The 27,379-nt window shown below is 38.7% G+C and overlaps 1 protein-coding gene and 1 pseudogene across 4 annotated transcripts in view; one reads left to right on the top strand and one right to left on the bottom strand.

Annotated features, from left to right (window-relative positions):
• Window positions 1-27,379, bottom strand: part of B3galt1 (beta-1,3-galactosyltransferase 1) — a 584,757-nt gene that overhangs the window by 133,636 nt on the left and 423,742 nt on the right. For all 4 annotated transcript variants that reach the window (XM_036184473.1, XM_036184471.1, XM_036184475.1 and 1 more), the window contains 2 exons: window positions 19,944-19,991; window positions 18,555-18,726 (listed from right to left, as the gene is read on the bottom strand). The gene's annotated coding sequence lies outside the window, so the exon portion shown is untranslated. The remainder of the gene's footprint in view (window positions 1-18,554; window positions 18,727-19,943; window positions 19,992-27,379) is intronic.
• Window positions 24,095-24,522, top strand: LOC118582025 (annotated as a pseudogene).

Here is a 27,379-nt window from a genome sequence, read left to right as displayed (position 1 = left end):
AAGGGTAGGAGGGAAACCTTTCCAGAGACTAAAGGAATCATCATGTTAATCAGATGAGATGGTAATGGAAGTTGAGATTGCATGACACTGCACATTACGGAAATAAGGGTACTAGCTGTGTAGCAAGGGTGAGGTTCCCACTTGGAAGCCAGACTAAGATGACCTCATGAGCAAAAACTAAACCATTCTCCAATGTCTGTGATCTATTTGTAGAAATTGTATTATTTGCTAATTTATATGAATGATATTTAATGTTTAAGCATTTATATAAAGATGAATTTTAATTTTCCCTTTGCTAATATCCAAAGTACTATTTGAGAAAGATATTTGTACTCTTGACTTTTATTGGAATTTATCCATGGGGCCATTCCTATAATCTATTTACAAAGCTATTCTTTATCATCCTGTAATCATAGCATTTTACTTGTCACATTTGATTTGATTACAAGAAAGTTGAAAAAGTGGGGTTTTCTTTTTCAGTATCATTTTGGATCCAAGTCAAATATAACAATCTGTCCAAGCACATCATATAAAATGGTGGCTTCACTGGTGACTGGGGGCAGTATGTACTAATATTCCTGCTGAGAAATAGGTCAATGAACTCTGAGAATCCATACTTACATTCCATAGCCTATGCTTCACTTTCTGCCTGAGGTTGGTGAAGCTGCAGATACTGTCTAGCCTCATTGTGGCAAAAGTGGACTCCTTTCAAGAGATATTAAGTGTATTTGATTTGTCTCAATCTGAGTAGGACCCAATGTGTAGCTTTATAAATTCTACCAGTAAAACTGCTTTAGAGTGAAGTGGACTTCAGTAAAATAGGCTGCCTCACTATTCATTAATTCCTTTATTCTACAAATACAGATAGTGTTCAATTGATGAGGGTTTAACTTAGAATTCCTCAAATGTATAATGGCACACACTTTATATCCATTTAACAGAAACAATATTTTTGAATTTTGATATATTCCTGGTATAAAAATACGTGGTTTAAGAGTCTCTCATAATGCAGAGAAAAAGAGCTGAGGCTTTCAGTTAGCCACGAGGTCAAGATGGTGACCAACCAATTCTCTATGCTGAACTCCATTGTAAGCAGTGAGGGTGCATGGTTACATGTGTACTGAATACCTTTTAGATTTATGTAATGATGGGTTCAACTTATGGTGGAGTTGTTAGTTGGAACCCAATTGCAAGTGGAAAATAATTGTACTTATCCATCTACTACAGGCTAATCTTCAGAATTATGGGAAATCTGTAGTCTAGTGATATGGATGCTGATAAATGAAAACAAGTATATGTTAGAGAAGAGACAGCATTATGAGAAGACAAACTAGTCTAGCCTTCAAAAGAGAAAGCTAAATTCCAAATACATAGAAAATAGGCAGTTGATGAGTATAATTTCCTATACTTTTAAAGTAATTTCCTGTATTTTTGTTAAATGTAGGAAACAGCAGCATTAGACTATAGTTCTTTACATAGCAGCCTCCAAGAAAAGACTTTGACCTTAGAACTGTGCACAAATGTCTCTTGATTCCTATCTGCACTCACCTCCCCCAATCCTCTCTTATGGCCCAAGTAAGCTACTACATTTAGTAGGTATGTTTGAGATCTTTCATGCTAGGGGTTAATTTTAAAAGTTTGGGAGCTATTTGAGAATTATGATTTAGAAGTGAGTGTAACTTGGAGGAAGCTAAGATCAACAATTATATTTTAAAATCTTCCTATTTCATAGAGTGTGGGTTAGAAACATGGATAATTTATCCCTTTCTCTGCACTCTGTGTTGTTATTGGCTTAGGAAGTTGAAAGGATAAATCTCATCTTGGGCAGGAAGGGTATGGGGTTGGAATCTAGACTGAAGTTAATCTCTGTGAAATTGGAAAGTACAGTACAATATTAGGGAGACAGAACATTTCAAGTCTGTTCATAAGGGAATGACTGTTTATGCTGCTGTCTTTGTAGATGTACATTTCAATCCAGAACTATCAGGGGAAACTTGGAAAGATATTGCATGTCAGCAAACAGAAGATTTCAAGGATACATGAAGTTTAATATTCAGTTGTTTCTTGCTTTCAAATAAAGATAACAGTTAATCCTGCAATGGAAATTACATAACCCAACCAGTAAAAACTGCATAGTTCTTTTGAAAGATAAGGAAATCTGGGGAGCTATTTGACATTTCAGATGGAGGTGTTCTGTGCTCTGAGTAGCACACTCAACAACTCCTGTGCCTCCATGTGCACATGGTTCATACAGAAGATGTTAGTAGTATTGAGATCTAAAAAGGAACAAATATAGCAAAGATGTAACTGTGGTGCCCTCTGAAAACTATGTGTGCTGTTCATTGGGGGAAGATCTCTTCGATAAAAGCTGAAGCTGTAACTGATTCTGTCTCCTGGGTCTTTGCTAAACAGGTTATACCTTCTCTTTGTGTTTGTCATTAAGACCAACATCACTGCATTTTACAAATGAACTTGATCTTTCAATTAATTAACTCAAATTCTTTACTCACTGACCTACTCCATAGTTAGCTGCACAATGACATGTAGCCAAGAAAGATTCTCTATTAACTAGAACTGTTGCCTCTCAAACTTGTGATACTCCCTATAACGTCAACAGATTTTTCTGTTAAAAAATGTTTGCTTATGAGCTATCTCATTAATTCCTGCATGTAAAACAGTCCTGTGTCTACTATTTTCTGAACCCGGCTGCAGAACTGAAAGGCTAATGTCGAACTCACACTGTCATCTCTCACAGACTTTCTTCCCCTTTTGAATTGCTGTGGTAAGGCCCCATGAGCAAGGTAATTTAGGAAAGATAACAATGCACTGGGGCTCCCAGTTCCATGGTAGGGAGCATGGTAGTAGGCAAGCAGCCATGACACTGGAGTAGTAATTGAGAGCTTATGTCTGGATCCAGAGGCAGGAGGGAGAGGGGGAGAGAGAGAGAGAAGGAGAGAGAGAGAGAGAGAGAGAGAGAGAGAGAGAGAGAGAGAGAGAGAGAGAGAGAGAGAGAGAAAACAGACTTTTGGAAGCCTCGGAGTCCATCTCCAGTAACACACCTCCCCTGATATGGCTACACTTCTTAATTAAGTGGTTCTCAACCTATGAATTGTGACCCCTTTGTGGGCTGAACAACCCTTTCATAGGGGTCACCTAAGACCACCAGAAAACATAAATATATTATTATTCATAACAGTAGCAATATTACAGCTACAAAGTAGCAATGAAATAATTTTAGGGTGGGGGCCATCACAACATGAGGAACTGTATCAAAGGGTCACAGCATTAGGAAGGTTGAGAACCACTAGGAAGGATCTAACCATTCCCAAGCAGTTCTACCAACTGGGAACTGGGCATCCAAATACATAAGCCCCTGGGGGTCATTCTCATTCAAATTACTACAGAGCTTCCCAGGAAGAGAAGAGGAAATATGGGCTCTCACTGCCTAAAAAAATCTTAGCATATTATTTTAGAGTGTTGTAATCATGAAGCATTGATGTGTTGACTCTTGGGTCTGGGAAAGGCCTTTAGTTTAACATGAATATTTCCGTATTTAAATTTCCTTCCTACAACACCTGTCCAGTGTTTTTGGTTGTTGTTTGTTTGTTTGTTTGTTTTTTTATGGCCTACATCAGAAACCCCACAGATGACTTAAATCTAAGTTACTACAGCCACCATCCGATCACACTAACAGAAAATTCAGTCTAATGCTCCTCTCCCAAGTCTCCTCTAATGGCTCCATTTCCTTGGAGTCCTGAGGAATATATCATAGAAATAGCCTGTCAAAGAACCTTGGAGACAATCTCTTACAGGGCGCTCCCGTCTCTGCTCCTTTCCCTCCCCCAGCACAGTTCTCCAAATATATTAAGACAGCCTAGTAGTGAGCCTTTTCTTCTCCAGGTTGAGTAGTGCTAGCCACCAAGAGCCTTCTTTAACTGAAGAGGTTATGAGCCCTCCACCATTTAGGTTGTTCTTTTTCTAAGCATATTCCAGTCTATCTGTATCTTTTTTAAACAATAAGACTCAAAGCTGAAACAGTGCAGATCCCTTCCTTGCTGGCACGGACCTTCTATTCTACTTCCTCTAAATGCTCTCATTTGAACAGCTATGAATTCACTGAACACCATTTCAGAGCTCAGGCTTTGCAGTCAAACAATTTGAGTATGTGGGGCAGTTCGTGTTTACTGATACAACTCAGTAAATGTAAGTGATGTTATTTTGCCATGGTTTCCTCACCTATTCATTAGATATTAAATAGAACCAGCCCATTCTTCAGGTAAGGAACCTGTCAGAATGCCTGGCATAGGTTGTATACACAGTGAAGGTATGAACCTTTGACCCCATACTCTCTTTTCCTTTTTCAAAGCTGACTTTGTGAAGACAATTAAATCTAAAGAGTTAAAGAGGATAATAACTTTTAGAAAAAAAAAATGTTTTATCTGTGTTCTCTGGGAGCAGTTTCAATAAAGGAAAAATAGCCATCATTAATTGCTAGTGGAAAGGAATTTATTACAGTGAGTTCACTGGTTGAATTCTGTAGTGTCCTAACATCTCAAGTTTCTGCAATCTTTTGAATTTATGAATCTAGCTCAACAGCAGTCTAATTCTGCATGAGTGATGGAGCTTATTACATTGCTGGCCTTGCAATTTTCAGGCCACACTCTTCTTCTCCAACCTATTGCTAATAAATGCCCTAATTCATTCAGAAGGGGGTCCGATGTGTGTTGCAGTGAAGATAGGATGTTGTGGAGCTAGACGGGCATCAAAAGACTTTCACACAACCATATGCCTTGGATCCCATTGGCATGTTATTTGTGTATTGAATGACCCAGACATTTTTTTATATGTAAACACAAATGTCAGTTTCTTAAATGAAGTGTTAACATTTTTTTGTGTGGGTATGTGCTGAGTTTCCTTTCTGAATGCATCAAGAGACATATCTACATAGGCACAAATGTGAATTTATGGTTGGCACTGTAGGATACTCAAGTCAGTTGGCTATAGTTCAAAATCTTGAGTTTTCAGTCCAGTAGCTTTTTGACTGAGACACATTTTGATTTTGCCAACCTTTGATATTTAATTAATAAATTAAAGGAAATAATGTGTACAAATGTGATAACACATAAGAGATGCTGGATATAGGCTTTGAATCAACACCTTTTAGTTCTTTATCTTCTTTCTCCTATTCTTCTTTGTCTTTGTGTGCATTTTCTAGGGGACCATTAGCAAATCATGTAATCATCTTGTCCCTCCTCTCTCTGTCTCTCTGTTTCTGTCTCTGTCTGTCTCTCTCTCTATGTGTGTGTGTGTGTGTGTGTGTGTGTGTGTGTGTGTGCACATATGAAGGCTAGAAGAGGACACTGGGTGTCCTTCTCTGTAACCCTCTACCTTATTCCCTTGAGACAGGGCCTCACACTTAAATTGGAGCTAGGATGGTGGCCAGTAAACATCAACAATACTCTTGTCTCTGCCTTCATAATGTGGATGGTACAAGCACATGCATTTTTATGTGCATGTTGCAAACTGAACTCAGATTCTCACAGTTGTGCAGCAAGTGTCCTTACCCACTTACCCACTGAATTATCACCTTACTAACTCTCTCTTTTATCTTTCAAAAAGGATAGTTATAAGAATAAATATGACATGTCTAAGACACTTTGAATAGACTAGGGATTTGGTGGACCATTGTGTATTATTTATTTTCATATCTTTAACCACTTTTCCATTCCTTACACACACACACACACACACACACACACACACACACACAAACACAAACACACACATTTCTCTGTGTGTATATATCAATACCTCTCTCTATGTGTGTAAATAGATATACATACACGCACACATACACAATATGTATGGAAGATGTGCTTCCCTATTTTGCACAATGTGCTTTGAGCCTTTTGGAAATGTTTCTCAAATATCTGCTGCACATCAAACATCAGCAGTCCCTGCTACGACAGCTAGGAAAGAAGGAAAGAAACAGATTGGAGTTGATTGCTCTCATTGCTCTCGAGCTGTGGCTGGCCTGTTGAGATGTTCAACTGCCGTAGGAACAAGAGGACTCTAAACAGTCTACAGGAATTTCATCTTGCCAAACGCGAGCATGAACAGAGACCCAAGAAACATATTAAAAAGGCATGACTCTCAGATTTATTGGCAAGTCCAAAGTAATAAAAAAGCAAAATTTGATATAACCAGGGGCTTTTCACACTGTCATTTTTCACCTTTGCCAAAGTCTCTGCAGCTGGTCTTAGCTATTCCTCAGTGTGGTTTTGGAAATGGGAAGGGGGAATGGATGCCTTACTGGAGCATGCTTTCACTTGGCTTAGGCTGATTTATATTTAAGATTGTATTCCTTCCTCCAGAGACAGTTGGGATATTGTTAGAGTGATTGTTTAAAAATATAAAACCATGAGTAAATCTAGTTACTTGAATGGAGTGAGATGCTGGCAGCCCAAGCAAAGTAGAAAGGGAAATAAAATCCTGTATGTGTTAAAAATGAGAGAGAGGCAGAAAAATGACAGTCATGAATGGGGTTTTTGAAGATTACTGGAAATCAAACAAAGAATGGGTAGTTTTTCATATATATATATATATATATATATATATATATATATATATATATATGTGCTAAACTAGAGGAAAGAGAGATTCAGAGAAGATGTGATTTTAAAAAAGCATGCTGACTTTGAGCATGTCTTTTATCCTCCACTTTACATCATCCATTTGATTTAACAGACATGCATTCCAGGTATGATCTTGGGGAAATAGATGGTTGGATTGTTACAAAGTTATTGTACAAACTGCTCATATTTTATTCTCTGCTCTTTCTGATCCACATCTGAGAACTTTAAAATTTTGACCACCTAGCTTCTGAGATGTTCTTTCTACCTTTGTGTGCCTCCAGTAAAATGGATTATGTCCCTGATTTCTTGGCCCAAGAGTCATGTGGTGTGTAGACCTCTTCCTCATTCATATTTTGCTGTCTGAGTTGTCTAGGAAATGTTTCCAGACATTCAGGCAATGTTTACAGCAACTGAAAATTTGTTCTTGCCTTACAGCAATAATGGGCTAGAAAGTGGAAAGAAATCACTTTAGCCTCATGTTACAGTAGCAGTCACAAGGAACAAACTTATAAATGGAAGGAAACGAGATCAGAGACGACCACTGTTTTTCAAGGAACTTTACATTGTGGTTAGGATGAACAGTCAATGAAACAACATATGTTTACTTCCTTGTTAATTTGCTCTAAAAATCTGACTATGGTTTATGTTCTAGAACTTTCCCTAGACTGGCTTTTCTGAATCATTATAGCAACTGACAGCTCATAGAACTATAAATGTGACTCTCAGATGTCAAGAAACCCTTCAGTTCAATGGCCTGCCTTCGTAGTGGGGGAGGGTGACATGCTGCTTAAAGATTGAACAGCCTTGGAACTTCTCTGTGATTCACTCTGTGTCCTTCCATTTACCTTGACCAATTTTTACTGTTTTGAACTTAGAAGCTAAATAATATTAGTCAGAATCAAAGCATGACAGAATGCCTGTTACGCTCAACTGAATTTAGTTCAGTAGCACCACCATGTTCTGGGCCACCATCTATACGGATAGTACTCATCATGTCTTCACCACAAAAGAGTTTTTAGACCATTAAAAGTATGATGAAGCATCCCACAAGCTCATTTTTGTGGAAACTTGAGCCAAATATTGATGTCTTCAGGGAAGAGTCTCATGGCAAGTAAATTCAAAGATATAATGATGGATTGAGTTATCCTAGGAGTATTACTAGCATCTCTGTACATTCAATAACCCATCTGAGACCTAACTGTTCCTCCCCAGCTAGTCTGTGAAATGAAGATGATGTGTCTGGCATATTTGTTGAATAATCAAATTGCATTCATTTTGTTGCTTTAAAAAAATTAAAAATCCAAAGACCCCTTGAATAAGGACTGTAGAAGAGGTGACTTTAAGAGCACACTGGGCGTCTACAAGGTTTCTGGCAACAGCATAGATCAGGGACATGGCCCCAGCTGCAGTAGGACCATAGACCTAGCCATGGACATCAACACAGACCCAGTTACAGTAGGACTAAGGACTCAGACACGGCCATTGGAGGCAGGATGGCCCAGACATCAACATGGTTTCATGTGGCAGCATGGACCACAGGCATCCACATGACTATATGTGGTAAAATATGGGCTATTGACATCAACATAGACTCCAGCTGCAGTGCTCCTGCTGACTATGAAGAGAAAGGAGACTAATTTTGCTGTGATATCTATGACTCCAGATGCACAGTGAGAGGGAGGGACATGGAAGGCTTCTGTGACAACTCCTATCCTGACTCCCTCCTCCCCCACAAAAACATAACAGCCTAGATTGGAAGTCATTGAAGCGAACTCTTAAAAAGTTTGATGAGGTTGTATTTTTATAAGCCAGCTGATCCATGGCAGTACTTAGAATATAAGATGTTTGTTTGTTTTTGTCATCTGCATTTTGTTTAAAATTTATATTCATAAATAAACCAATTATTATACATGGTAGCACATGGCACACACATTGTTTAGGCTGGTAATAATGGGTAACAGGTATATCATTACCTTGCAAGTTTGCGTACAAATCTGAATCTTATGCCAAAATTTTGCTTTTATTTTTACATTAGTGGGAGATGATGTCAGTTAGATAGGCAAATATTTTGTTTTTTACCTCTCAGCCAGAACAAAAGTAACATTTTCATTATGTAAGATTTCTTTTTTACATTTCAGTAAATGTAAAACCTTTTCTTAAACAAAATGACTATGATGCTAATGAATAACCACAATGTAACAGTTTGAAAATTCATCTATTCCTTTGTTCATTAAGTTCAAGTTTTATGTAAGAGATCAGTTTTGCTATCTGTTTTACAGTGTATTTGAAAAATTAGGCTGTCACTGCATTTACTGCAGTAACATGCAGAAAGCAAGAAGGGCTGGATTGATGGCTCAGCTGTTGAAAGCTAATATGTTCACCACCAGGAAGAAAGCAATTAGATGCCTAGAAGAAAAAGCTTCTAGAGTTCCAGAAAAACCACTGCAGCTACAATTAAGAATTAGGTAAAAGGCAAAAACTTAAAATGAACATACAGAAAGGGTGGTTGGCACTATAATGCCCCCAGAACTGTGGTACTGAAACATGAAATAAACAGACCTTTGAAACAAACTAGATTGCATATAAGATTCAGAATACAGTAAGAGTGGTATTTTGGTAGGGAAAGATGAGTTGACATTGATAGAACTTAAAACAGCCATATTGTCCATACTTATATCATCAAAGATATAAATGTAAAAAATGAAGTATACAAGTACCAGAAGAGATGGAATTCCATTACGACCTAAGAGTGAAGGAAAAGTCTTGATTAAAAGTATAAAAGGAGGTCAGGCTGTGGTGGTGCACGCCTTTAATCCCAGCACTCTGGAGGCAGAGGCAGGTGAGTCTCTTGTGAGTTTGAGGTTAGCCTAGTCTACAAAGTGAATTCCAGGACAGGCTCCAAAAGCTACACATAGAAACCCTGTCTCAAAAAAAAAAAAAAAAGTATAAAAGGAAAATATATGGGAAAACACACACAACCAAAAGCTGATGACATACTGAGGTTTCCAATAATTATGAATGAATAGTTCATAGAGGTAAAACTAGGAGTCAGGGAAGCGACATGGTTGGGAAGAAGAGGATCAGTGGATCCAGATGGGAACATAATGCAATGTATGAATAGCTCAAACCATTATGCTGTGCATGCTACTTGCTTACTCTGTTTGAGAAAGTACTAATAAAAACTATACTACCCTTAAAAAAATAGTTTGATGAGGATGCTGAAGTGTAGCTCTCCACAAGCATTCTCTACCTATCATCTCTCCTCAAGCTTTCCTCTTAAGGTCACAGATACAACCCCTAGGTTAAATGCAGCATATTCTTTTCAGACTAGCTGTGAAAAATTTCTTTACCTCACTTTCCTCGGGTGTGAAATTCAAATACAAACAGTGTCTATCACACAAAATGTGAGGATTCAAACAGTCACAATTAAAGAGCTTTGCACCAGCCTGAAAGATGTTCACTGCTGCAGTATAATTTCATAAGCCTCAAAAAGAATGTTCTTTGTTCTTTTCCCTTCCATTTCATTATTTTGATAGTTAATCTTGATGATAAATTGGATGGGATACAGGAATGCCTAGGAGATTAATGGAGCACACCTCTGAGCATGTCTGTGAGCCTGTTCTAGAGATTATCAGATCAGGAGAGCCTTACTTAATCAATGGTGTAATCCATAGATGCCATCAGACTTGGGCTAGACTACTAGGAGAAGAAGAAATTGTAGAATGTGGATAATGGAAGTAACTCTTTCTCACCTCCCCCCCTCAACTGTGTGTGTGTGTGTGTGTGTGTATGTGTGTGATTTTGAAGGAGACATCTTGGCTCCTTCCTCTATCCTTCCCTTTGCTTCCTGGATACCATAAATGAACATATTTGCTCTGACATGCCCTCCTGGTGTGATATTCTATATCACCATAACCCATAAACAGCAGAGTCAGTTGACCCTGCACTGAAATCCCTGAAACCAGGATCCTTCCTTACTTTACATGTTTCTCCCAGTTATTTAATGAAAATGACAAACACTATAACACAATTAGGTTTATGATAGATTATTCGAACTTGCCAACAAATTACCAGTACCACACATATAGGTTGCTCCTCCCATGAAGATTTTGTTTTTCCTACACAAAGTAATCCATTTAGCAATTTCCCATATCTCTATAACTACATCTCTCCCTTACTTAGTAATAGGCTTAACCACCAAATTATCCAAGACATAGCTCTATGCAGAGACACTTAGGATTCAGCTATGAAAACAGTTATTCTGCCAATGGTATAGAAATATCACTCTCAGACACACAGTATTCATCTACAAGCTTATTTCTGGGTGAAGTTAAATCTTTGTCAATGGTCTGTCACAGTGTGTGTTGGTGCTGTCTCTATTGAAAAAGCTCACCAGACTTAGTTCTGGCCATCTGCTAAATGCTTAAAGATGTGATAGTCTGAAGTGAGCGCCATGAATCCAAACAGGTTCCACTCCTAATTTGTGGGCACCACTCACAATTCTTAGTGTATTTTTAATGTAGTGCCTCAAAATGAGGAGATTTTGATAGAAAGTCTTACCATAATATTTTACAATACCAATAAAGCTCATCCACATGTCCAACTTATAATTTTATGCCTGTTAATGTTTTCTAATTTTGGCTACATTGGTTGTATGGATTGAGTTTACAGAAATATTGAGATCATAAAATGTCTGTTCCAATTAAAGGAACTTAAAATTTGTTTTATAACAATGGCATCAGGTTTGACTTCGAGCTCAGAGTTTTGGTTCTTGGCCATATTCACAATGAAATGCAATTTAAGTCATGATATTGTATATAAAATGTTGCCTTTTCTAAGTGAGGTTTCACAGAAGTGTTTTACCAAGTCACTGTAGATCAAAAGCAAAGGGAAAGTTAGTCCAATTAAATTTAAGGGCTGAGAAAAAGAGGATGTTAAAATCTCAGAGAAAGACAATGGATCCTTGGGGTTAGCAGGTGTTTGAAAACAAATCTCACTACATGTAGAGAACCATCAAGTACCACTGCCCTGAGCTGGATGGATTTTTCCATGATCTAGTCTATTGGCAGGAAAAATATAGATCATGAAAAGGAGGTGTCCTTTTCAGGAAGCCACTGATTTAAAATCATGTAGTATAGGCGGGAGGTGACTGTAGTGAAAATGGATTTCTTTTATGCATGTAATAGTAGCACACTGAAAGAGTCTCAGAAAATAATCACACAACTTCAGGCATTTTGAAAGAAAAAAATACCCAGACAAGCTATAGTGCGTATGCTCCCCCCAAAAATGATGCTGTAGTTACAACTTCATTTGAAACAACAGCACAAAGGTCAAGATAAAAACAATTCTGACTCTATCTACAGAAACAATAGTTTAAGTCCAGGGAAGAAGGAAGTACAGCGGGGTAGCCTTGGGAGCTTCTATAAACCCGAAAATAGAGGTGGCACACATAGCATACGCTTACCATATATCCCAGAAATTAAGAAATGAAAGGCAATGAGTGTCAGCAGAATGCTAGCAGGCATCTATTAACTAGTGACTGGGCACTGAATTTGGAGCACGTTTTGTCATTTTACAGAAAAACACCTAAGTTATAGAGAGTGAAAATATTTCCCATTAATGTTGTCAGTAAATGAACAACTAGAAATATAACTGAAATTTGATTATGGACCTAGCCTTCTTATCTCAATGGCTTAAGAGTTAAGGGCATGCTCAATGGACACATGTGTACTGGGTTCAAGTCCCCATCATACCACTTTCTAGCTCAACTGAGTTGTGTGGCCTCTTACAACCAAGTTTCTCACTTAGAAAAGAAGATGATGTTGATGCTACTTTCATGGATTCATCATTACACTAACTGTAACAGAAAGTTCGAAAAGCCATCAGTATGGAGTGTGGTGCATTATAAATAATAAATGTTAGACATTAGTATCTGTAGAAGTTCATTACTCTGATATTATGTCTTGATTTCATGTGAAAACATACATTTTGCTTTCCAAATGTCTTTGAAGTTTGTTTTATGTCTTGTTAAAAAATAACCACTATGAGCCGGGCAGGGGTGGCGCATGCCTATAATCCCAGCACTCGGGAGGCAGAGGCAGGCGGATCTCTGTGAGTTCAAGGCCAGCCTGGGCTACCAAGTGAATTCCAGGAAAGGTGCAAAGCTACACAGAGAAACCCTGTCTCTAAAAACCAAAAAAAAAAAAAAAAAAAAAAAAAATGATAACCACTATGTTTACCATCAATGGACAGGAAAGACAAAAAAAAAAAAAAAAGAAGCAATATTTTGTGATGAACTTTGAGGTGTCTGGAGACAAGTGATCAGATTTAATCTAAAGTCTGTATCAGTACAGACTTTGACAAACACAATCTACATAATATTTTTGTGGAGGAAAGTGATACTAAGATTTGAACCCAGGGCCAGAGTAGGTTCCAGGCAAGTGGTAGACCACTGATATATATCCGCATCCTATGCCAGCTGTTGTCTTCAAGGCTTCAAGGTTGTATCTACTTGGAGAGAGTTACTAGTATCTCCTTTTTAGAGATGATAAGTTCGAAAGTATTTTGCAAACTATAAGGCACTGTACAAATATTAGTTATTATGTTAACACCGTGAGATTATTTGAAAAAGCAAAGGAACAACACATTGCTGGAGAAGTTTGAAGAGCTTTCTAATTTGGGAGTTGTTACAGACACCATTAAGAATTGAGACACCAGCACTAAATTTATTTTAAAACAAACAAGAAAATGAAATGTGAATCAGCCTTAAAAAGCATAGCTGGCTGTGTGTGAGCAAAGGACTCACCTACAGAGCGATGTTGTGGATGAGTGACCCAGCGGTTACAGTCAGTCAGAGAAAAAGCTAGGAGCTTTACAGTGTCAAGCAGTATTGAAAAGGGCACTTCTATTTTGAGCTTGTATAAAGAGACAATTGCTCCTTTGTTCCTTTTGGGACAACACTGGGAGAGCACCCTTCTGGGCACTGCAGGTCAGCAAGGGGGCCATGATATTTTATCCAGCACACACCCCACACCCCACACCCCCACACACCCCCACCCCCACATATACACACACAAATACACACACACACACACACACACACACACACACACACCCCACATCACACAATGCCGATTCTGTCTATGAAGCAGAAATGAGTGTAATTTGAGATGGAATGTCTGCAGAGTGCCACATTTGCAGATTTGTGGGTCAACAAAATGTTCCTTAGCTATTTCTGTCCTTGTGTCCTCGGGTTTGGGATATGCCATGTCTGCACATCATTTACTTCTGTGTCCACATGCATAGAAAGGAAGCAGAGAACATGTCATAATAGCAAATAGAGAAGAAAGGCTGGAAGAATGTAGTGGTGAAGAAAAGTAACTTAACAAAAGGCTATCTCTATCTATCTATCTATCTATCTATCTATCTATCTATGTATCTATCTATCTATCTATCTATCTATCTAATCTAATCTATCCATCTATATCTTCAGGTTGAATCACCATATGTAGTCTAGGCTGGCCTCAAACTTGCATTAGCCTCCCCAGAGCATAGATTTTTAGGCATACACCACCACATATGGCAAATGACAAAATTTGACAGGGCAATTTGTTAAAGAATAAAGCAAGATTTCATCTAGGAGCCTTATATAGTAGAACTAGGAAGACATGCATAGAATAGACATAGTTTTCTCAGCAGTAGGTCTTATCTCAGATTCTACTGAGGTGTAATCCAGGATATACTTCTAGACTGTGCCTTTCCTCCCAAGTCAAGGAACACTTTGTGAAAGGACATGCTGGCTCTGTTTCCTGCTCCCTTCTTTCCTCCCTGATATCTCCTCATACATTTGCACCTGCCCTTGCACAGCAGAGGGATGGAAGGGGGAAAACACCAGATTCTTTCTGTATGTTGGTTAGCTGTATGAGAGAGTGAATTAAGAATCAGACAATGCACTCCAACATAAGCTGTCTTCAGTGTTTTTGATCTTAGCCATTCTGACAGTTGTAAGATGGTATCTCAGAGTCATTTTGATTTGCATTTCCCTGATGGCTAAGGATGATGAGCAATTTCTTAAATGTTTTTCAGCCATTTGAGATTCTTCTGTTGAGAATTCCCTGTTTAGATCAGTACTCCATTTTTTAATTGGATTATTTGGTATTTTGATGTCTTCTAGTTTCTTATGTTCTTTATACATTCTGGAGACCAGCCCTCTGTCAGATGTGGGGTTGTTGAAAATCTTTGCCCCTTCTGTAGGCTTTCATTTTGTCTTATTGACTGTGTCCTTTGCCTTACAGAAGCTTCTCAGTTTCAGGAGGTCCCATTTATTAATTGTTACTCTAAGTGTCTGTTTACTAGTGTTATATTTAGGAAGTGGTCTCAAATGTGGAGTAAGGGGAACACTCTTCCACTGCTGTTGGGAGTATAAACTTGTATAGCCAGTTTTGAAAGCAGTATGGTGGTTTCTCAGAAAACTGGGAATCAATCTACCTTAAGATCCAGCTATACCACTCTTGGGCATATACCCAAAGGATGATCAATCATACCACAAGGACACTTTATCAACTATGTTCATAGCAACATTATTCATAATAGCCAGAACCTAGAAACAACCTAGATGCCCCTCAATAGAAAAACAGATAAAGAAAATGTGGTACGTTTATACAATAGAGTATCATTCAGCCGGGAAAAAAAAAAAAAAAAAGAAAAGAAAAGAAAAAAAAAAAAGGACATCATGAAATTTGAAGGCAAATGGATGGAACTAGAAAAAATCATCCTGAGTGAGGTAACCCAGACCCAGAAAGATAAACATGCTATGTACTCACTCCTAAGTGGATATTACATGTAAAGCAAAGGATAACCAGACTCCAACCCACAGCCCCAGAGAAGCTAGGAAACAAGGAGGACACTTGAGGGACACATGAAATGTCCTAGGAGGGGGAAATAGATAAAATCTCCTGGGTAAACTGAGGGGGGTATTGGAGAGGGGAGGGGATAGAGGATGAGAACATGAGGAAACTAGAAGGTCAAGTAGGGGGAGAGATAGAGAGGGAGAGCAATGAAAGAGCTATCTTGATAGAAGGAGTCATTCTGGGGTGAGGGAGAAACACGGTGCCCAGGGGAACTCCCAGAAATCCACAAGATGACCCCAGCTTAGATTCCTACCAATAGTGGAGAGGGTGCCTGAGCTGGCCTTCTACAATCAGACTGGTGTCTACCCCAACTGTCATCATAGAGCCTTCATCCAGTGAAGAGATAGCTGATCCTAGCTAGTGGGAGCTTGCAGACTCTGGCTGGCCAGCTGGGGAACCTGCAGGACATTGAACCAGGCCCTCTGAATGTGGGTGACAGTTATGTGGCTTAGTCTGTTTGTGGTGCTTCTGGCAGTGGGACTTGGATTTAGTCCCTGGTGCATGAACTAGCTCTTTGGATCCCACTCCTTATAGTAGAATGCCTTGCTCAGCCTTGATGCAGTGGGGAGGGGCTTGGGCTTGCCTCAACCTGATGTTCCAGATGTTGTTGACCTACTATGGGAGGCCTTACTCTCTCTGAGGAGTGGATAAGGTGTGGGGTGAGGGAGAAGGTGGGGAGAAGGAGGAGGAGAGGAGGGGAGGGTACCTGTGGTTGGTATGTAAAATGAAAAAAATTAAAAAAGAAAAGAATCAGACAATGCCTGTCTTCCATCAGCCCCCATCAAACTTTCTAGAACCTGGGCCCAACTGTCTATTCAACAGGCTGGCCCCTCATGATGTTCAGATGCCCCTTGGTGTGGGCAGGCTTTCATCTCTCTCTCTCTCTCTCTCTCTCTTTTTTGTTGGTGTTTCGAGTCTGTGTAGCTTTGCACCTTTCCTGGAACTCACTTGGTAGCTCAGGCTGGCCTGTAACTCACAGAGATCCGCCTGGCTCTGCCTCCCCAGTGCTGGGATTACAGGCATGCGCCACCACCACTCGGCTCATCTTCTCTTATGGTTGGGGCTTTCTTCCTAATTTCTCTTGCCCCACAAATAGTTGGGTAGGATATTCTTCCTTGGGTCATTCTGGCACACTGAAATGTATCCAATAATCAGCTATATAAATGAGGCATTCATGACTAATAATGAATTGATGAGCTGCTCAGGCAATGCTTATGAATGTAAAATGTATAATAAGTGCCATGAAGGAAGCAAATCATAAACCAGGAATTTAAAAATGTCATTGGATGTTTATCTATTAATTCAAAATAATGTTTTTATATTTTTTATTTCTGACATTTTAATTCCTTAATTTTCCTCTTTGCTCTCTCCTACCCCTCTCATGTAGCTTTCTTGATCTTTCTCAAGTTCATGTCCTCTTTTTTATTGTTTATATATGTAATATGTGTATTACTAAATATGTGAAAAAACTATTCTGTATGTATAGTATTTCTTGTATGATACCATTTCTGAGCTGACCTCTTGGTATTGGGTTGAGATACTACACATAACATAATGTTTTAAGGACCATCAAGAGACTGTATAGAACAAATGTTAAAATGTCTGACTCTATTTCAACAGAAGGGTCTAGATAGCAAACTCTAGTGAGACAATTACTGGAAATCGCTTCAATGATGTGGTATGTTGATATGAATGAGGCTCTCCTCCCCACAGGCTCTGGCATTTGAATATCTGGTCCTCAATTGGTGGCTGTTTGGGGAGAGTTAGGAAGTGTGGCCTTGCTGGGGAGATTTGTTAGGTGGGGGAAGGCCCTGAAGTTTCGAAGTCATGTGCCATTCACTGCTCCTTTTATGCTTCTTGCTTGGGATTTGAGGTGTGAGCATGCAGGTTGCTATTACAGTCACCATATCTGCCTACTGCCATACTTACTTACTTGCCATGGTAGCAATGGAATTTTACCCCTCTGAACTATAAGCCCAAATAAATCCTCCCTTCAGTAAGTTGTCCTGGTCATGGAATTTTACCACAGCAACTGAAAAGGCATTAGTGCTACACAGCACAAGAAAACAATGTGCAGACATTAAAATAGCAATATAAAAGAAGAGGTACTTATAAGGAAGTATAATATTCTCTTAAGCCAAATATACAAATGATTTCTTTTGTTTTAATTAAACGAAATATACTTAATTAATTGTGTGTGTGTGTGTCTGTATGCCGTGATACATATGGGGAAGTCAGAGTATAACCACCCAAGGGGGTCAGTTCTCTCCTAGGAAAAGCATTTCAGGACTCACACTCAAGTTCCCAGACTTGAAGCAAGTACTTTACTCTTTCGGCCATTCAGCTGGACCCCAGGTTTTAAGGACTCTGAAATAAGGACTACCTTCTAATCAGACTCTAAAAGACTCATCAGCCACTAAGCAGATGAATTAGTTGTGACATAAGAATTGGCCCGAGTGAGAAAATGTAGATGTGTATAGAAAAAAGGTTTATTCATATTTCTTTGCCCCCTAGTTGTTTGAAATGTCACAACTACATATTGACTTTCCATTTAAGATTGTACATTCCCCTGTCATTTTGTTGCTCAATGTAATTGTCTTAAAATATTCTTTGAGGCAACTTTGAACTAGAAAAAAAAAAAAAGAGTATCAAGAATAGTTTGTCTCTCACTAGTCAAAAAAGTGTAGTAAGGCCCCAAAATTCAGAAATTCTTCAGGAATGGTGTGTATAGAACTGTCAAAGCTAGAGGCTAGTGTGACTGAACCTTTCAGGCTGACTTTCTAGAAATGCTTAACTTTCACTAGTTTGCTTAATTTTTCATTAGTTTGTAGTAAAATTAATTTAAAAAAAAAACCCTGAACCTAAGTAAAAAAAAAAAAAAAATAACACCAGTCAGGCTTTTGAGGCTCTCTGATGAAGGTGCAGAGATAACTAGAGATACCTACACAAATGTCTTAAAAAGTGACAAGAGAGGAATCTTGCCCCAGTCTGCTTAGCCTCTCACACATACCTGGTATGGGTGATTGAGATGATGAATCTAAATTATATGAGACTGTGGATACAGTGACAGATGGGAATTCAGGTGAGACCTAGATGGGCTTTGAATCAACGTTGAGGCAGGTTGAGATTCAGAAGATGGCAGAATGGGGTGAATGAGTTCTTCTGCATAGTTCATCATAAACCTGTGGTGAGTAGAGGGTATGATAGACTGAAAATATGCTCCACTCTAAGATCTATTTTCTTTCTAATTCCTGTAACTATGCCCCATTACCTAATAAGACAAAAAATATTATTTAACTGAAGACCTTGACAAGAAGTGATTTTCCCATGTTATTATCCAGCTGACTGGCCAAGGAAATATTCATCTCATTATTGGTTCCCTAAGTATTAGAGATCTGAAATTAGAAAACACTGAAGATTAAGTCAAACTAGAAAAGGAAATCTAAAAGTATAATCAAAAGCTGATGGATATATGTATATCTCCCCCTTTAAGGACAAACTTTTTATCCATCACTTGAAAACATTTCTTTGTTCTGGCTATAGGGCATTATGGTGTTAATGGTATCTTTAACCTAAAAACCAATAAGTAAAGGGACCTTGTCCTAGTCAATGAACTTCTGGCCTGGAGCAAATCACAGTGATTTAATTTCCTGTTACCTGGCAGGGACAAAAGGGTTAGAGGTTGCACTCAATCAATCAGCCTATAAAGTACATGTATCTGCTCTACCCTTGGCTAAGCACGAAGGAACACAACTAGAAGTGAAAAGGTGGTTAAATAAAAGACATTAAGGGAAAAATGCCAAACATTGCTTCCATATAAACTACAATGTACTTAAGGATGCCCAGGGTTCTTCTAGACTCCATTCTGCCAGGTAGAGTGCCCTGGGTATAGTAGATTCAGACAGACTGAAATATGAGACTGCTTCTACTATATCTTATTTGTGTTAAACTGGACATGCTACTGAAGTCTTTGAGCTTTTGTCCTATCAACTATAAATCATTGATAATAATATATACCTTATGAATGTATTGTAATTGTTAGAATAAATATGTTAGAAAAATATGTATATATATCCAGTGTCTTCACCAGTGGCCTATGTAAATTTAGCCATAGCTTATTATTAACTATTCAGATAAATCATTCCAATTCTGGAAGTCAATCCAGAATTGAAGTAGAGGAGTAGATTTTTGGCAAAGACAAAGCTACTTCATAGAGGCAAAAGATCAGGTTGGAGGCAAGGGTGGTGATATTAAAACCACTATGTAACATCTTTGGGCACAAAGGATAGGCAAAAATTTGAGAAATAACTGTGGCAAGACTCACAAAGATGCTCGGCATTGTCTAAGTACTTGAAAGCAGGACAGACTAAGCTGGCCTGGAAGGTTGATAAGTTATTACCTGAGATGAACACCATCCACAGCTCCATGGAAACCCATTTCTTCCTTCCTGAAAAGAAGGGAATGGAAGATTATCCAGCTGATTTTTATGATGCCCTACAGGACTAAAATCTATTAATGCATATTTGACCTTCAATATCAAGGTAAGGTTTTTATCTATTTAATATTTCCTGTTATAGATCAGTAATGACATATTTGGACAGAACTGCTCTGAATTGGTTCTCCTTTAGAGAGAACAAAACCTACCAGCATCTTGGTTTGACTTGGGTTTGGGATCCAGGACTTACTTATTCATGGTTTTCTCAGCAAGATCTCCATCTGCCTGGGTCAAGTATGATGCTTAGTAGGAAAAGTTGTGACTTTGAAGGGTACCTTAGCTACATTTTCCTAAATACCCGTTGATGGAGTTTATTATACTGTCTTAACCACAGTGGTGTTAAGTGTCCATAAAGAGATGGTTACAAATTTTTCTATTTTTTGCATAGTGTTGAGAAAGTCATTCTTTCCCTCTTTGCTTCTGTCTATCTGAAAAATAAAAGGACTGAGCTAAAAATCCAAGGAGATATCTCACTACAATGGAGCAAATAACATGGAGTGTATTTGGTATAGAATTATTAGCTCATGGACTGTCAGAGGGGAAATTTATCTTTGAAGAAACAGAATTGCAAAAATATGTAATCAGAATTCATCCAAATACCACCACCTCCACCATGTGTGGCTTGTGGGCACACACACACACACACACACACACACACACACACACACACACAGAGAGAGAGAGAGAGAGAGAGAGAGAGAGAGAGAGAGACAGATCCACAGACCGCCCCCCCCCACACACATCACTGTACCATTGTCAAGGAGAAAAAGAAACCATAAAATGGTCCTAATGATGATGTGCTCTTTTAACTGTGAACCAGTGAAGGAATAAAGAACCTGTCTTGTTACCTAGCCTAGGAACTGATAGAAGAATAAACTTCCAAATGGCTATGATTGGCAGTTATTCTCCAAGTGTCCAGACTTCTATAGGACATAATGCAGTATTTCATGAAATCCAGAATGTCTAAGGGACAGTACATAATACTATACCACAGTGTTATGAATCAAAATACCTTTTCTTAGACAAACAGGCAATGAAGGAGAGAAATCGTTCTGAAAATGTTAGTGTTCCCCTGAGTAGATTTTACATTCTTTCTGGACAAAAGATTCTCATTGTTACTTCTGAATAATTAAAATGGAACTCTAGAGTTGTCATGTTCTTCAGTAAGTGTGCTGTGGGATAATGCTCTTGTACACTGGTTGAATAAAACACTGATTGGCCAGTAGCCAGGCAGGAAGCATAGGCAAGGTGAGCAGACTAGGAGAATTCTGGGAAGAGGAAGAGAGGCATCAGGGAGTCACCAGCCAGACACAGAGGAAGCAAGATGACAAAGCAGAAATGAGAAAAGGTACCAAGCCATGGGGCTAAACATGGATAAGAATTATGGGTTAATTTAAGTGTAAGAGCTAGTCAGTAATAAGCCTGAGCTAATGGCCAATCAGTTATAATTAATATAAGCTTCTGAGTGAATATTTTATAAGCAGCTGTGGGACCATGGGGCTGGGTGGGACCGGAGAAACCTTCCAACTACATTAGTGGGTGGAATATGGATTTGTGTTTGAAGAAACACTGACTTCCAATGTGTGGTTGCTGAACCCCTGTGGGTCTCTAACATCATTTAGGAATCCATAGTGTCCTAACTTCTCTGGCTACATATCTACACAAGGTTTGCATTTCTTTTTGTACTTCAATCAAAATAAGAGATCACAATAGACTTCAAAAGCATATATGAGACTCTAGTTGTTTTCTACCTAATAAAGATATTTGTAAAAATATGAATCATCTTCCCATTAATTTGTATTGGACAATGAAGTAAGTTACTTTTAAAAAGATGCTATTTACTTGAAAATAAGTCAGTTAATTGATTCTTAAAATATTTAAAACTGGTGGTATTAATTTTCTCAGATTTACTTTCTAATGTGTTAAATATTAATAAAAACATCTTGCATACCAAAAATAGTCCCTGAGGTTTTCAAATTGAGTGTAAAGTGTCCAGGCTTAAAAAGTACTATTATAGAGGACTATTAATTGAAATCTCTCTGAAGAAGTAATCAGACAGTTAATAACAGTAAAATCTAACAATAGATAAGTTTCTGACTCCACAGGCATTATATTGTCTTGGAGATATAGGAGCTTCTTACCAGGTTTTTAGGTTATTTACTTGGTACAGGCTGACCAAACAGGAAAGCAATGTCTACTTTTCAGAGTTCTGAATCCCACCACCTTGCATTGGATTTGAGCTTTGAGTAAGTCTTGACAGGCAATCAATACCAATGGGCGCCACACTATTCACCTTCATTTGAGCCTTTGCAGTGACCTAAGGATCACAGAAAGCATACTGCACACACGCATTATTGAAGTGAGTGAACAAAAATTGAGACTAATACAAAGAAGATCCTCTATTGATACTGGTGTGAAATATTACATTGTGAAATATTATCTCTAGGTTGCTGGTTGAAATCTCATCAGTTAGATGTATAAAGTGTGAAAATATCTCTCAGTATTTCATTGGAGTGCGATTTATTGGAAACAGTAAACAGCACAGCTAAGCTTCATCTTCAGAACAAACGTATTTATGAGTGTAGGCCAATCTCAGGAAAATAGGCTAATTGAGACAAACTTCAAGAAAAATCTATAAAAATCAATCTAGAGTGGTAATACTTTCAAATGAAATACTAAAATAGATAAAATACTGTTGATTTGTAGTTAATGTTTTATTTACAGTTTTAAATAACAGAGGTTTTAAGAGCACCAGTATTACTGGATTTATTTAAATGAAAAAAAAAGACACATTATTTGAAATTCTGAGTAATTGATCAGTTTCCAGTTTAGTTTTCATGTTAAAGTAGATGCTTTGGCTGTCACCATAACCGGTAGCTCTAACCTTCAGTAAGACATAGAACAAGCAGATTTTCCTCATGGAGTTTGGAAATGTCTCATTTTTTCTTTTTCTGTCTGCCTCTTTCCATGTTACAGATAATTGGGGGTACACTGTGAACTGTATTTGCTATGAAGTTGAAAAATAATTCACTATGGTAGAGCAGGTCATCACAGGACAATGAATGCAGATATGAGGTAAGTGACACTCTGCAAAGAACTTCAGGACCCCCTTCACTGAGGACCCTGATAATTAGATTGGTGAATACCCTAACTGTCATCATAGAGCCTTCATCCAGTAACTGATGGAAGCAGATGCAGAGATCCACAGCCAAGCGCCAGGCCAAGCTCCAGAAGTCCAGTCAAAGAAAGGGAAGAGGGATTCTATGAGTAGTGGCATCAAGATCATGGTGGAGAAACAAGATACAACTGAATCAAACTAATGGGAACTCGTGAAATTTAGCCCAACATTTTTGGATCCTCCATTGGACTGGACTAGGACCTCTGCATAAGTGAGACAGTTGTATAGCTTGATCTGTTTAAGGGGCCCCTGGCAGTAGGATCAGCATCTATCCCTGGTGCCTGAACTGGCTTTTTGGAGCCTACTACCTTTGGTGGGACACCTCGCACAGCCTTTATGCAGGGAGAAGGGCATAGACCAGCCTTAACTGAATGTACCCGACTTTGCTGACTCCCCATGGGAGGCCTTCCCTTTTTGGGAGAGGTGATGTGGGTAGAATGTTGGGGGGCAGAAGGCTTGGGAGGAGCAGAAAGAGGGATGAGAGGGGGATCTGTGGTTGATATGTAAAATGAATAAAAAATGTCTTAATTAAAATAAAAGAGAACTGCCGTACTTCAAACAAGTGGAGAATTTTGCCATTAAAAAACCTAGATTTCTCCATAAAATAATTTTGACTCATTTATCACTGTGTTGTTTTTCCTTTACTCTTAAGAATTAATTATTGAGCTGGGGATTTAGCTCAGTGGTAGAGCGCTTGTCTAGCAAGTGCAAGGCCCTGGGTTTGGTCCTCAGCTCTGACCAAAAAAAAAAAAAAAAAAAAAAAAAAAAAAAAAAAAAGTTAATTATTATTTAATTGTATGTATTTGTGGGGTATGATGATTTGATTCATGTATTTAGTGTGCAATTGTCAAGCTTTTGCTTCCAGTGTCCTACAGCCATGGCCGCCGCAGTCGCTGCAGCCGGTGCTGAGGAACCTCTGTCCCCAGACGAATTGCTCCCGAAAGCCGAGGCAGAGAAGGCCGAGGAGGAGCTGGAAGAGGACAACGAAGACGAGCTAGATGAGACCCTGTCTGAGAGACTCTGGGGTCTGACGGAGATGTTTCCGAAGAGGGTCCGGTCTGCTGCTGGAGCCACCTTTGATCTCTCCCTCTTTGTGGTTCAGAAGATGTCCAGATTTTCCAGGGCAGCTTTGTGGATTGGGACCACTTCCTTTATGATCCTGGTTCTTCCTGTTGTCTTTGAGACAGAGAAGTTGCAAATGGAGCAACAGCAGCAGCGGCAGCAAGGGCAGATACTTTGGGGCCTAACACGGGGCTCTCAGGAGGAATGCCAGGGGCTCGACTTCCACTTCCCGGAAAGATCTAGATTGTTACTTCGGCGTTTGTCCTGGTGCAGGAACTTTGAAATTCAGTCGTGTTTGAACTGCTGGTTGTTTGGACTTTTTAGTCTTTTTTTTTTTTTTTTTAAAACTTTGGCACATCGATCTATTTTAAACCTCGTGGGAACTTCCTCCGTTTCTCATGGAGAGACTCCACTTGCACCCGTACCCTTCATAATGCTCTCACTCACTTCCTGTCCTCAATCTGATGCTAGAGTACAGCCGTGGGAAGGGTACACACATTATCCCTTTAGAAAATTGCTCCTATTGAAGTTCCCACAGACCCCTTATGGGGAAGAAGTAAGCACCCCTGACCATTAAGGACTTTTTTTTTTTTTTTTTTTTTTTTTTTTTTTTAAGAATGGATATGTCTGGGACATGTAAACAATGTGAAGCTGACAAATTCCAAAAATCCATTACAGCTGCCATTAAAAACAGTCCCCAGGAATCGCTATATGTTGGAGAGAAGGGAGGCTGGCCGTAGCTTTAGCCAGGTGGGGACTGAGAACAGAGCAGGCGCCCATTTCCTCTGCACATGTGGCTATTAGAGACCTGTGTGTTGTGTAAAAAAAGAAGTCAGTGCTCACTTTTTGTATTTAAATATTAAAAGAACTCCAACTGGAAACAAAAAGATATTTAATATTTCCATCTCCTAAAATTAAAAAAAAATTCACCCTTTCTCAGACTACCTTAGAAAGAGATGATGTAGAGACAGTCATACTTCTGACATAAATCCAACTTTACACTTCCTCTGTTTCAGTAAAATCTGTACCACTTGATTAAGGAATTCCAGCATTTACCACTTGGTTTGGTGAAACTCTAAATGACTCTGCCCCAAAGGATCTCAGGCCAGGGTAGTGGAACAAAAACCTTTCAAAGACCATGCTAAATCAGACCTTTGAGCTTATAGCTTGTCTACCACACTACTGTATTTTATGTAACCAATTATTATGTGAGATTCTAGCTCCATGGCACCAAGGACTTGCAGGAGTCATGAACTCTCTATGATTATAAAAACTGGAATCCTCATTAAAAAACACAGAAAGTTAATTAAAAGATAATTAAAAGGATGAGGATTTTTGACTCTCTGATATTCTCTACTTATTAAGTACATCTGGAATGCTGAAAACTCTGGTCAATGCCAGGCCAAAGATATCAAGAGTTTCTCCTGGGGCAGTTTTAGCCTTTTGGCTTTGTTTGAGAGAGAAAAAAAAAAGGAGTCAGTTGTTTGTATAACTTACAGTCTTCTGACACCATATAAAGAGAAGAAAGGATCAGTCTGTAATATATTTGTAGATTCATTAATTTTACAGGATCTGTACAGGAAATGCTCAACTACAGATAGAATTTTGTGTTTACATTGTGGTGCATTGACACAGCCTGGATAGAAGGCACTGATTCTACACAGATTCTAAGTCAACAGGAACGGCTTCTACAATTATCACTTTAGAAAACAAATTAGTTGACTTCTTTATCCTCTTTACACAAAATGGATTTCTCTAATAACAAAAGCAACAGAGATAGCACTGCAGCCAATGGGAAGGTTTTGGGAAATAACACAATAGAAATGAGCACAAACATAAGATTGGTTATTAGAAGATTGCTGGCAAATGAGCCTTCCCCTGAAGATATCCAAAGTGGAGAAGACAATGATGTCTCCCATAGGAAGATGCTTGTCCCTGCCTCTTATAACCTCTACCTTCTTACTGGACTGCGTTTTATCTACTGTAGAAGTCTTGCCCAGGTAGAGAGCCATCATTGTTTAATGGCCAGTGTGTGCTGGGAGTCTGATGACGCACTCCATGTCTCAGACATGTCCACCATAGTGAGACTGCTGAGGTCTACCTGGCTTTCTTCTCACCAGAGTTGGATTATTCCTCTTTTGAAACCATGGCTTCAGCTGAGAGACTTTTCATCCATTTCCTTTTTTTACTTTGGGGTTGGATTCTTGTTCCCACATGTTGAGCATCCAGAATCTACTCTCTGCTTCTCTTAAAGTATACATGATTTTCTCTGACAGAGAAAGAATACTGAGTGATACTAGCATTGTCAGTTCCTGCCCTTATTTATGTATGCAGAGAGCTTTCCAGGACAGGATGAGATCAAAATCAAAGGGAACATGACTCACAAATTCTTCCATCTCTGGATAAAGCCTTCTAAGTTCTCCTCCACTGTTCTCAGCTCCTCTTACTACAAGTACAAGCTGAAGTTAGATTCCAGAACTTCCTGGATGCATTAAATAAATTGTCTGTAACTATGTATTTGCTGTAGCCCATAAACTAAATTGTCTGTAGCAGAGCTTACTATTAATGATGAATAACAACCCCTTGACATTTTCTGGCAGAGAGAGAGAGCCAGGCACAGACACAGAGAGAGATAGAGTGAAGAAAAGACACACAGAAAGAGATAGAGAGGAAGGAGATATGAATATATTATGTAACATTAATTCTATAGGATGCTTCATGTTGAGGACTTCAGTACATCTTCTAAGTGGGTGATTCTTTCTTAGGGCAACTTCTAGAACAGTATCCTAGAGCTGAGTATGCACCTTAGTGCTAGAGTACCTGCCTGACCTGCTGGAGTTCTGGGTTTCTTCTCCAACAGTAGAAACCTAATAAACATTTTGGTATAGACATTTTCATGCAAAAAGGGAAGGAATCCGTTTTTCAGGAAACCCTACACAATATTTTAACTCAAAATTTTATGCCAAATATTCAACATTTTTTCCAAGGATAGTAAATTTCTCTTTAAAGAAATTGAAAAATGCCATAGCTCAATGCATTGTCTTTAAAACCCCAAATTCTGCATCAACAGTGTTGCCTGTGCAACTGGATAACTCACTGG

Source organism: Onychomys torridus, chromosome 4 (genome assembly GCF_903995425.1).
Source record: "Onychomys torridus chromosome 4, mOncTor1.1, whole genome shotgun sequence".
Lineage (NCBI taxonomy): Eukaryota > Metazoa > Chordata > Mammalia > Rodentia > Cricetidae > Onychomys > Onychomys torridus.
The sequence above is the reverse complement of the archived record's forward strand: the minus strand, read 5'-3'. Positions and strand labels throughout refer to the sequence as shown.